The sequence below is a fragment of the Lepidochelys kempii genome, chromosome 1 (genome assembly GCF_965140265.1).
Source record: "Lepidochelys kempii isolate rLepKem1 chromosome 1, rLepKem1.hap2, whole genome shotgun sequence".
Classification (NCBI taxonomy): Eukaryota; Metazoa; Chordata; order Testudines; family Cheloniidae; genus Lepidochelys; species Lepidochelys kempii.
In genome coordinates, this window is record NC_133256.1 from 327,803,914 (window position 1) to 327,816,615 (window position 12,702).

Here is a 12,702-nt window from a genome sequence, read left to right on the forward strand (position 1 = left end):
CTAATGTCAGTTGTTTGAGCTGTTTTTTACTTTCAGTTAGTTACTCTGTACCACCTTATATCCTTCTTTTTGATGGTGTCATTGTTTTGTACAGTTTATTGGACTGGTAAGTACTTCGGGTTGGTGGTTTTGTGTTACTATGCATAAGCTGCTATGCTTAACTGTAATTCTGCGTTTTGGGGTGACTAACAGAATGTCATCAGTGTTTGCTGCTGCCAACTTGTTATGCAAAAATAACAGTTGGTAGGAGTCTTTTTTAATAGATTATGATTTTATGGAATTTATGCATAATTATGTTACATGATTATAGAAATGAAGCAGTTCTAATTTTTCCTTGCAAATTAATTTATTATACCAACTTTTTTTTTCCTCAAGTTCTGCATCTGGTAAATATGCTACTATTGCCTGGGCTAAAAGCTGTTGCTGATTTTAGCACAAATAATTCTGATAACATATAAATTGCTTAAGATTTCACTGGGTTTTAGTGTTTGGACAGTAAAATGCATAGGATGAAAATGAATAGGGGATTTTGATGCGCTTCAGGCATGTTTTATTAAGTGGAAATTCAGCTGCATTAACACATCTGAGACTGACCTGGACTGTGTAATTGTGACCCTGACTTCACTATAGATGGCTTTTTTTTGTTTGTTTGTTTTTCCCCTTTCATTCTGCACAATAATTGCTTTCTACTGAAATGTTCCTATCTTTATATCTGTTTAATGAGAAGAATGTTTGAATATATAAATATATTTTAGGTGGCACATTACTGTATACTAAGATAGCAATGCTTCAGTTAAATTGTTGCATCATATAGGTGTTTTTAAATTATGAACTAAATGGTTTAGCCATTGAGAGTAAGAATGAAATACTTTATAGCATTGGCTCTCAACCTTTCCAGACTACTTTACCCCATACAGGAGTCTAATTTATCTTGTGTACCCCCAAGTTTCACCTCACTTAAAAACTACTTGCTTTCAAAATCAGACATGAAAATACAGAAGTGTCACAGCACACTATTACTGAAAAATTGATTACTTTCCTATTTTTACCATATAATTATAAAATAAATCAATTGAAATATAAATATTGTACTTTGTATTTCAGGGTATAGTATATAGAGCAGTATAAACAAATCACTGTATGAAATTTTAGTTTGTACTGACTCCGCTAGTGTTTTTAAATAGCCTGTTGTAAAACTAGGCAAATATCTAAGTGAGTTGATGTACCCCCGGAAGACCTCTGCATACCCCCTGTAAACTCAAGGGTTGTACCGTATGATTGGAGAATTTCTAACATAGTTCCTATTTTTAAGAAAGGGAAAAAAGGTGATCTGGGTAACTATAAGCCTGTTAGTTTGACATCTGTAGTATGCAAGGTCTTGGAAAAAATTTTGAAGGAGAGGGTAGTTAAGGACATTGAAGTCAATGGGACAAAATACAACATGGTTTTACAAAAGGTAGATCGTGCCAAACCAACCTGATCTCCTTCTTTGAGAAAGTAACAGATTTTTTTAGACAAAGGAAACACAGTGGATCTAATTTACCTAGATTTCAGTAAGGCGTTTGATACCGTGCCACATGGGGAATTATTAGTTAAATTGGATAAGATGGGGATCAATAGGAAAATTGAAAGGTGGATAAGGAATTGGTTAAAGGGGAGACTACAATGGGTCCTACTGGAAGGTGAACTGTCAGGCTGGAGCGAGGTTACCGGTGGAGTTCCTCAAGGATAGGTTTTGGAACCAGTGGGGGGAGGGATAGCTCAGTGGCTTGAGCATTGACCTGCTAAACCCAGGGTTGTGAGTTCAATCCGTGAGGGGGCCATTTAGGGATCTGGGGCAAAAATTGGGGATTGGCCCTGCTTTGAGCAGGGGGTTGGATTAGATGACCTCCTGAGGTCCCTTCCAACCCTAACCTTCTATGATTTAATCTTCTTTTTTTATTACTGACCTCGGCACAAAAAGTGGGAGTGTGCTAATAAAGTTTGCGGATGATACAAAGCTGGGAGGTATTGCCAATTTAGAGAAGGACAGGGATATCCTACAGGAGGATCTGGATGACCTAGGTAAACTGGAGTATAGTAATAGGATGAAATTTAATAGTGAGAAGTGTAAGGTCATGCATTTAGGGATTAATAACAAGAATTTTAGTTATAAAATAGGGACGCATCAATTAGAAGTAACTGAAGAGGAGAAGGACCTTGGAGTATTGGTTGATCATAGGATGACTATGAACCGCCAGTGTGATATGGCCGTGAAAAAAGCTAATGTGGTCTTGGGATGCATCAGGAGAGGTATTTCCAGTAGGGATAAGGAGGTTTTAGTACCGTTATACAAGGCACTGGTGAGACCTCACCTGGAATACTGTGTGCAGTTCTGGTCTCCCATGTTTAAGAAGGATGAATTCAAACTGGAACAGGTACAGAGAAGGGCTACTAGGATGATCCGAGGAATGGAAAACTTGTCTTATGAAAGGAGACTCAAGGAGCTTGGCTTGTTCAGCCTAACTAAAAGAAGGTTGAGGGGAGATATGATTGCTCTCTATAAATATATCAGAGGGATAAATACCGGAGAGGGAGAGAAATTATTTAAGCTCAGTACCAGTGTGGACACAAGAACAAATGGATATAAACTGGCCACCAGGAAGTTTAGACTTGAAATTAGACGAAGGTTTCTAACCATCAGAGGAGTGAAGTTTTGGAATAGCCTTCCAAGGGAAGCAGTGGGGGCAAAAGATCTATCTGGCTTTAAGATTAAACTCGATAAGTTTATGGAGGAGATGGTATGATGGGATAACATGGTTTTGGTAATAAATATTCATGATAAATAGGCCCGATGGGGTGGGATCTGAGTTACCCAGGAAAGAATTTTCTGTAGTATCTGGCTGATGAATCTTGCCCATATGCTAAGGGTTTAGCTGATAGCCACATTTGGGGTCGGGAAAGAATTTTCCTCCAGGGCAGATTGGAAGAGGCCCTGGAGGTTTTTCGCCTTCCTCTGTAGCATGGGGCACGGGTCACTTGCTGGAGGATTCTCTGCTCCTTGAAGTCTTTAAACCACGATTTGAGGACTTCAATAGCTCAGTTTTTCGCAGGAGTGGTGAGTGAAATTCTGTGGCCTGCGTTGTGCAGGAGGTCAGACTAGATGATCATAATGGTCTCTTCTGACCTAAATATCTATGAAAGTACACGTACCTATAGTTTAGAACCACTGCTTTATAGCACCTTTCACGTGGGAACTTTTCTTGATTTGGCAACACGTATAGGGTGACCATATATTACAGATATATGGCTCTAAAAACCCTCTTTCAACCAGAGCTCTACAGTTGGTATCACTAGTTGACCTCAGAAAGGTAGCAAAATAATAACTTGTATACAAATGTCTTCTTTCAAGTTTGTCCTTCTGGGTTACAGTGGGGAGGATGTCTGGTTGTTGGGTCTTCTGATTCATCAGAAGACCTGTGTCTTATACAGACATTGTCTAATGCAGACTGGTGAGTGTTCAAATTAAAAGGGTGGGTGGAGTGGTGGGACTTCAGAAGCATTCAACACAATAACTACCTATAATCTCAAATCCAGACATTGGGCACAGTACTTATTAATTGAAGTGTCATTTCAATGAAAACCAACAATTACCTCTGCAGTAGTATAACGATCATATAAATTTAGAAATTGAAATAAACTGTTTCATATGCATCATGTTCTTTTGAAAACATGCTGCATGCGTATCAGGGATAGCTCTTGTTTGGGCAGTCCTATTTTACAATAATTAAGCAATTATACATGAGTGATTAAAATAATGCTTTTCACTCTCACATTTATATTGTGAGAGTTTAGTATAGTTACGCTTCATGTAACATGCCTTTATTACAATATGTAGCTGGGGCTTTACACAACTTCAGACCTACCCTCCTGCATTGTTGTATTGCTGTTATAAAAGAACTTGCGTAAACATACAAATTCAGTAATTTATGTAGGAAAATAAAATATCTCCATAGCTGGAAAATGTTCATTATTGATCAATTATTTCTCAGGTGTCCATGTTAAAACTAAGTTCTAGTTTACAGTAAATGTTAACTGAAAATGTGCAACTAAGTTCTTTAGTGTGCATTTGCATTCTTGCTTAATTGCTTAATTCAGTTCACATTCTCTTTTCTTTTCTGTTGCATTTTATTTCTAAAGATAAAACTATATGAAAAGAATTTAAGGCCAAGGCTTTCTAAAATAACTAGTAGTTTTGGATGCTTTGATTTTTGGGTACCAACTTGAGACATCTTAAAGGGTCCTGATTTTCTGAGGCCTAGCATGAGTGCTTTTTGAAAATTTGGCTCCATTTCAGTTTGGGCATCTATCATCACTAGTCAGTTTTTAATATATTGGGCTAAAATCCCACATAAACTTGATATGTGCATTCTTTTGGGATGTTTTACCTACTAAGTGCATATTTTATTCAAATTGACTGAAATAGAGATAATATTCTAACTGAAAAAATAACACAAAACATACCTGCTTTGAAGTTTCTAAAGAGTAAACTTACATTGTAACATCTTGCAGATAGATTCTGAAAGGAACAAGGACCAAGATTTTAAAAAATAAGTAATTTTATATGCCTCAATTTTTGTGTGATCAACCTGAAATACCCTAAAATGGTCTGATTTTCAGAAAGTGATAAGCGTTCAAGCTTTAGAAAATCTGGCTCCTTTAACGTGTCTCATAACAAGCCCCCCAAACTGAAACACCCAAAATGACCTTGTCACTTTTCTAGAAACTTGGCCAGGCTAACTGTGGTGTCATGGCTGGGCATCCACTAATGTTAGTTTCAAGGTTAATGTTGCCAAGTATTTTATTTCTCTAATATTTGAGCTGTTGCATTTTGTCATTTTCAATATAACAAGTTCTAACTTTGTGCTATTAAAAATATTAATTAAAATATATTTGCAACATTTAATGGGATTACACAGGCTTATTTGGCAGCTAGGAATCTGCTCTGCCTATCAGTGTGGAACTCCTCCTTCCTGCAACAACCTGCGTTCTCAAGATTTCCTTTAGTGCTGTCATCAGTGTTCATCCCAATGCCGGCATTGATACTGGCCTCAGTACCCTCAACTCTCATGGTGCTGCATAGACTTTCTAGATTGCCTGGCGCCCCGACCAGCACTGAATCGCCTCTACCTAAAGAATACTCCTATTCTTCTGACTCCAGAGCAGTGAGAGGCTTCTCTGGGTAGATTGCAAAGGTCAAGATCTTTGCCTTCCTCAGCTTGGGAAAGGCACTGTATTACGGTAGCTCTTAGGAGCCCACGTCACGGACCAGGACCCCATTGTGCTAGGTGTCATACAAGCATAGAACAGAAAGATAAGACCCCGGGATAGGGACCATAATCTGAGTATTATGAGACAACAGATGGATGGACAGAGGGGAAGAGTCCCAAGTAAACAATGAGACAATATTTGTTCAGTGATAGCCAGTAGTCTCTAAAAAGAAAAGGAGCACTTGTGGCACCTTAGAGACTAACAAATTGCCATTAGGAGTTGGGGCCTTAGCCGAGTCTGGCGCCACAAGTACTCCTTTTTACGGATACAGACTAACATGGCTGCTACTCTGAAACCAGTAGTCTCTGCACACTAGCAGCCTAACCATTGAAGAGGGATCTAAAGGTGGATAAATGAGGTAGCTTTACGTATATTTACAGAGAGTATACTCCAAGGGTGCAGGACAGGATGGGAGAAAGCATGAAGATATTTGTTCGAAAATTTGACAAGTGGGCAGTGGAGGGTGGCTTTGTTGGCCAATTGGATGAGAGAATTGACAGCTTGATAACTAATGAGATGATATGTAGAGTGAGGATTGACTGTGAAGGGCTTTGAAAGTGAATACATGCTACATTGTTTTTAATAGAGAAGTGAAGAGACATTGGCGGGGTTCAAAGAGAAGAGTGGCATGGGCAAAGTGACAGTCTCCGAAAATGATCTTTTTAGCAGCATTCTGAATGGATGCGAGTGGGGCAAGACTGCATTTGTCAGGGTCAGAGAAAAGGACGTTGAAGTAATCAAGTTGTGAGGTGATGAACCTAGATGAGGGTTTGAACTGTGTGGATGGATAGGAAAGTCTCTGTGTTAGAGATGTTATGCAGAAAAAATATCAGCAAGATTTAGATAAAGCCTGAATGTGAGGACCTAGAGAGGGGTCAAAGTTGGTAGTTAGAGTACCAGCTGGGATTTCGCCCGTGGGTGGGGCATACCCCACTCTCCCGGCTTCAAACCATGCTTGTCATGCATGCTGATGCCTATTAGTGACCCCCATGACAGTTGTTTAGGGGAATCTCATAGAAAGGGTAAGTGCAGAATCTGTAAGAACTTTCGCCCCAGAACCCAAAAGGAGAGGGATGGTTGCTTGAGGGCCCTCTTCATGGAGCCTAAGCTTCTTCCTGCATTGGAGCCCTCCTGCTCAGATCCCACACCGAGCACCTTGGCATCGGTGCGTAGTGCACCGCCAGCACCAGGCTTTGCCTGGCACTGTGCCCCCTCGCCTGCACTGAAAAAGTGGCAAAAGAAGAAGAGCCCCCTGGCACTGGAAGATAAAGGGGCCTTGGGCAAAGGACCTATGTCAGGACATGTGCGCGCCTCAAGGTATCATGGGGGTACCACTGAGGTTGAACCCCTGCCAGCCTGGCCAGGGATCTGCCTCAACTCCTGGGAGTGGCAGGGGACCCTGGCTTCTCCTCAGGCCCTGGTTGCCCGAAGTGGCCCCAGTGGCTAAAAAGAAAGCTGTCAGATAGGCACCACAGACACGGCACCAGGTGCCAGACTTGGCTAAGGCCCCAACTCCTAAGGGCAGGCTGATCATGGGACTGCCCCATAGGGCAGTGGAGCACCCTTCATCCCCAGACCGCAGGCATAGATCCTCCTCTCTGGGGCCTAGGATTCCGGCACCACATCTCTGGTCAGAAGGCCCAGGTCCCCTGCGCTCTCCCCCTACAAGAAATGGGACACCAGAGTAGAGGCACCAGTCCCTGTACCACTACTACTGGTGAGCTTCCTGTCAAAGATTGCCATAGCACAGGTCACCCTCGCCCAGTCGGTCTCCCAGACGTCGGTCCCCACTGGGGCGGGATCGCTCCCTGTTGCAGCACCAGTCTCCATCCCCCCTGTACTGCTCATCGGGCAGGCACCGATCATCACCCGGGTCTGTTGGCAGACTCAAGCCTTGAGAACTCTGCCCTGGTCACTGGAAGGGCAATGGTTGGACATGGACTAGGAATTTAGCCCCTCGCCAAGGAGGGGTGATTCACCGCCGACCCACGAAGCCGGCTTGGCACCTGCAGTGATGGCATGGAAGCAGGGACAGTGGCCCAGTTAATGGTCATACTGGAACCTTTGGGTCATGCCCATTATGCTGGTCCCATATTACCACCAGTTCTCCCTGGCTGCCTTGGACAAACCACTGCCGGCACTGGAGTTGGAAATGGTACCAAATCCAACATGGGGGCAGGGCATCAGACTCCAGCACCTAAGGAGCCGTCCCTGGAGACGGAAGGGGAACCCACCCCTCCCTGGTGGTACTCGTCATCTTTTCTAGACGAAGCAATGATGGGTCCCTCCCAAATGGGCAGCTTCCCCTGATGACTTCAAGGAGTATTAGGACCTCCTTAAAAGGGTGGCTACCAACTTGAACTTAAAAATTTGAGGAGGTCACAGAGGAGTCCAATGTCCTCCTTTAACATTATTCCCTCTTCCACCCCAGCCCACGTCGCACTGCCCATCCACCCGAGGGTCCTTAAGATTGCCAAATCGCTGTGGCAGACCTCCTCTTCAATTCTGCCTGCTTCTCAGAAGGTGGAAAAGTAGTAGTATGTCCCTGCGAAAGGGTTCGAATATCTGTATGCACTCCCTCCAGCAGCACCACTGATTGTGTCTGCTGTTTAATGAAAGGCACAGGCAGGGTCTAGTCAGTGGCATGCCGAAAAATAAAGACACCAAGAGACTGGATTTATTTGGCAGAAAGATTTATTCAACAGCAAGCCTGCAATTTTGGGTGTATAACCACCAGGCCCTGTTAGGCAGGTAGAATTTTAACCTGTGGGACTCCCTTAACAAATTCAAGGAGGCCCTCCTGCAGGACCGAGCCCAGGATGCTTTCGTGTACGAAGGCACAGCAGTGGCAAGGGAGGCCCTTCAAATGACCTGGGATGCTACTGACTCGGCAGCCAGGGTGGTCACCTCCGCAGTGGCCATGAGGTGCAGCTCCTGGTTGCAGTCCTCTGGGTTATCCCAGAAGATGCAGTCCACTATACAGGACCTCCTGTTTGAGGGTGCAGGGCTCTTCTCCGAGCTCACGGACTTGAGACTCCCGTGCCACTCTCCACTCCTTGGGCCTCCATACTCCTCAGCAGGCCAGGAAGCCATTCCACTCTCCATCTCCTCTGACTCCACAGTCCTAGCTCCTGGGGGGACTCCCTGGCTGGGCACCTACAGGAGAAAGGGTCTAAGTGGCGACGCCCATCATCTTCCCATTCAGCTACTCAGCCTGACCTTTCCAGGAACCAAGGAGGCCAGAAGCAGTCATTTTGAGGGTGTGCTCGAGGACGATGCCCCAGTCACCTCCCAGGATCCATCCTCCCACTCTTTTATTTTTTTCTTTTTCCCCCTCCACTGCCTCCACCCCTTTCAGTTGGCCTGGTCGTGGTTGACCTCAGATGGTTGGATGCTCAAAGTAATATCCTCAGGTTACACCCTGCAGTTCATGGCTGACCCTCACTTCCACCCCACTTCCCGGACCCTCTTCAGGGACCCTTCTTATGAGCAACTCCTCGTCCAAAAGGTTGAGAATCTCCTGCGCCTGGGGGCGGTGGAGGAGGTCCCTCGAGACGTGAAAGGAAAGGGGTTCTAATCCCGCTATTTCCTAATCCCGAAAGCAAAAGGGGACTTCAGACCCATTTTGGACCTGCGCCATCTCAACGAGTCTCACAAAAAGTTGAAGTTGTGCATGGTCTCCCTGGCCTCCATCATCCCCTCCCTAGATCTGGGAGACTGGTATGCTGCCCTCGACCTGAAGGACACGTGTTTCCATTTTCCCAAGGCACAGGCACTTCCTTCATTTTATGCTGGGCCAGCGCCATTTCCAATCACGGCATTGCCTTTCGGTCTCCTGTCAGCCCCAAGAGTGTTCTCGAAGTGCATAACCCCAGTGGCTGCTTACCTGAGATGCCAGGGTGGTCAGATTTACCCGTACCTTGATGACTGGCTAATAAAGGGTCAGTCCCGGGATCAGGTGCGACAGTATCTTGATCTGGCTTGTTCCTCTTGTCGCGACCTGGGGCTGTTAATAAACGAGAAAAAGTCGACCTTAATCCTGGTACAACGCATAGAGTTCATTGCTGCGGTCCTTGAGGCTCAGTTCCAAGCCATGGCGGACCTCATCTTGTGCATGTAAGTCACCCTATTACCACTGCTCACACATGCCTGCACTTGTTGGGTCACATGGCAGCCTGCATTTAAGTGGTCTGGCACATGTGGCTCCGCCTCAGGCCTCTACAGGTGTGGCTGGCATCGGTCTACGTCCCCAACAGACATAGCATGGGCCACGTGGTCAGGGTCCCAGACCACATACTGTCGTCATTCACCTGGTGGCAGAGTCCTGCATCTGTGTTGGAGGCAGGTCCCTTTGTGGCTCCATCCCTGCCGGTGACCCTCATCTATGATGCCTCAGATCTGGGGTAAGGAGCCCGCCTTGATGATCTTGGCACACCAGGTTGTTGTTTCAGTTATGATCACTCACTACACATCAACGTTAGGGAGCTCAGAGTGGTTCACCTGGCCTGCCAAGCCTTCCTGCCTCATTAAAAAGCAGGGTGATCCATGTCCTGATGGACAATACAGCGGCTGTGTTCTATATCAACAAGCAGGGCGGAGCCAGATAATCTGTCCTTTGCCAGGAAGCCCTCAGGCTATGGAACTATTGTGTACAACACGGTATCCATCTTGTAGCCGCATACCTCCTCGGGGTCAGGAACACTTGGACAGATCGCCTCAGCAGGACCTTCTTGTCTCGCCATGAGTGGTTCTCGCCTCCGGGAAGTGGTCAGTTCCAAACGCCACGTTTGCTGCTCGATTTGGGGGGATTGAGGCTCCCTGTTGGATGCTTTTGTGCTCCTGTGGTCGGGGGCTCTGTTATGCCTTCCCTCCAGTGCCGCTGATTCACAGAGTTCTCATGAAAATCAAGCAAGACAGAGTGAAGGTGATTCTCAGCGCCAGCTTGGCCGCTCCAGCACTGGTTCAGCCTGCTGCTGGACCTCTCGGTGGCTGCTCTGTTACAGCTGCCACTGAGGCTAGACCTGCTGTCCCAGAACCACGGAAGTCTTCTGCATCAGACCTTGGTAACGTTGCACCTGACGGCTTGGCTGCCGCATGGTTAAATGCGGAGGAGCAGGAGTGCTTGCCACTGTTCAGCAGGTCCTGTTCGGCAGCAGAAAGCTCTCCACCAGAACGACCTACCTGGCCAAATTGAAGCTGTTCGCTTGTTGGACCTCGGATAAAGGTATTTGGTCTGAGCGGGCTTCGCTTCAATTGATCCTGGGCTACCTTCTGCATCTCAAGCTCCAAGGCCTGTCCCTTTAATCTGTCACGGTCCATTTGGCCGCTATTTCGGCTTTCCATCCACTGATTGAGGGTAGATCAGTTTTTGCCTAGGATATGACTGCCAGGTTCCTCAAGGGCCTCGAATGCCTCTGCCTGCACATAAGGGACCCTGAATCTTGTGCTGTCATGGCTCATGGGATCTCCCTTTGAGTCACTGGCTTTTTCCTCTCTTTCTCCTGTCCTGGAAGGTCACATTCCGAGTTGTGATAACATCCGTCCACCGGGTCGCTAAGATTAGGGCGCTTACCTTGGAACCTCCCTTCACAGTCTTCTACAAAGACAGGGTCCACCTGTGGCCACACCCACCTTTCCTGCCCAAGGTGGTCTCACAGTTTCATACAGGCCAGGACATTTACTTGCCTGTTTTTTTTTTTTTTTCCAAAGCCACATAAGTTGGAGGAGGAGTGTAGATGGAATTCCCTAGATGCCAGGAGGGTGGTGCTAGCCTTCTACATTGAAAGGACCAAGCCATTCCACAAATCAGCGCAGTTGTTTGTCACAGTGGCCAACAGGTTGGAATTGCTTTTTGGATCACTGCCTGCATTCACTGCTGCCATAATCAGGCAGAGGTGCCACATCCAGTGATTGTAACTGCCCATTCAACCAGGATGCAAGCCTCCTCGGTAGGGTTTCCTAGCCCAAGTGCGTATCCAAGACATCTGTAGGGTGGCCACCTGGTCGTCCGTCCACACGTTCTCCTCTGGGATAATGCTGGCTAGAGCAGAGTTACAAGCCGCAATGCTGTGAACTCCAAGCTCACCTTCAAGGATACTGCTTGTGAGTCACCTAGAATGGAATCGACATGAACAAGCACTCGAAGAAGAAAAAACAGTTACCTACCAGTTTTTTGAGATATGAATAGCAACAGTTACAAAAAGGTACGTTGCCGGCACCCAGTGCCAGAGGCGAACAGCAGCAGGGGGTTCGTTACCCTGAATCATCCTCCCCAGTCATGGATGATTATGGGTGTAGATATAGATATAGATATCTACATATCTGTACCCACAATTGTCCAAGATTGGGGACCCAGCAGAGAGAGCTGAAAGCAGAAAGGGTTCCACCAGGACAATTTACCTTGTGAAAAGGAAGAGATTTTCTGTTTGGTCTCCTAGGCACCATTTGTCCCCGTTTGAAATGCAAATTAATCATATCTTGGAATACCTCCTTCATTTGAAGGAATTGGGCCTCTGAGTGAGCTCACTAAAAGTTCATTTGGCAGCCATCTTCAACAATCCACCCTCCCATTCATGGTTCCTTGTCTCACTTGGTTGGTAGGTTCATGAAGGGAGTAGTGGGAGGTTATCCTCCTATTTATTAATCCATCAGACCCTGGGACTTGGTGTTGACAATGTTCATGGGGCCATTGTTTGAACCACTAGCCGCCTGCTTTTTTTCTTATTTGGCTGCAAAGACTGTCCTTTGTGGTAATGACATCTACTTGAAGAGTGGGAGAGTTACAGGATCTGTTGATAGGACCTTCATATGTAAACTTTATTAATAGTTTCTTCAAGATCTCACATCAAATTCCTGGTTTACAGTGGTATTGAATTTGCTCCTGAATCAAATGATTCATCTACCAATATTTTTTTCAAATGCCTCAAAACCATTAAGATGAAGACAGACTTCTCATTCTAGATGTGCACAGGCTACTCTTTCTATATTGATAGGAATAAACAATTTTTATGTTCTCCAAGACTATGAAGAAAGAACGCTGTTGACATTGCCAGGATTCTAGTTTGAAGGAACTGAGGGGGTTGGAGCAACTGTACCCTTTCTGTCTTCAGCTGGAGTCGGGCACGAGGGACACACAGGACACCTGTACTGACCCAAAAGCACTCTAGAAATGCTGAGGAGGAAATGAATATTTTTTTTTATTTTATACAGAGTTTGAATGGTATGTGATAAATAAGGCCAGGGCTCCATATTGAATGAGGATAAAAATATTGAATAACTGGTTAGCCATTTCTGCGAAAATTATTTAGTAATGCTTTGTCTAATCCCCTGACTCTCCCTTTGTAGCATAGTATTTTCCTTGTCTTCTGGCCGGTATCTTATCTATCTGATCTT

At 45.3% G+C, this 12,702-nt stretch overlaps 1 protein-coding gene across 10 annotated transcripts in view; it reads left to right on the forward strand.

The window, feature by feature from the left end:
• PHTF2 (putative homeodomain transcription factor 2) overlaps positions 1-12,702 on the forward strand; it is a 187,678-nt gene that overhangs the window by 70,028 nt on the left and 104,948 nt on the right. The window lies entirely within an intron of this gene.